This window comes from Eimeria mitis, genomic scaffold (genome assembly GCF_000499745.2).
Source record: "Eimeria mitis Houghton genomic scaffold, Emh_scaff1539, whole genome shotgun sequence".
Classification (NCBI taxonomy): Eukaryota; Apicomplexa; class Conoidasida; order Eucoccidiorida; family Eimeriidae; genus Eimeria; species Eimeria mitis.
Window position 1 is genome coordinate 10,868 of NW_013569697.1, and position 254 is coordinate 11,121.

Here is a 254-nt window from a genome sequence, read left to right on the forward strand (position 1 = left end):
GTTTTTGTTTTTTTTATTTTTTTATTTTTATTTTTTCATTTTTACCTTGTTTTTTTTTCTCTTTTCTGTCTCTTTATATCTCCTTCTGTTTGTCTCCTTTATTTTGTCTCTTTTTCTGTCTCCTTTTTGTATTTTTCTGTCTCCTCTTTGTCTCCTTCTGTCTCTTTATCTCCTTTCTTTTGTCTCCTTATCTCTGTCTCTTTTTTATTTTATTTTGTCTCCTCTTTGTTTCTTTCCTTCTGTCTCTTTATTCT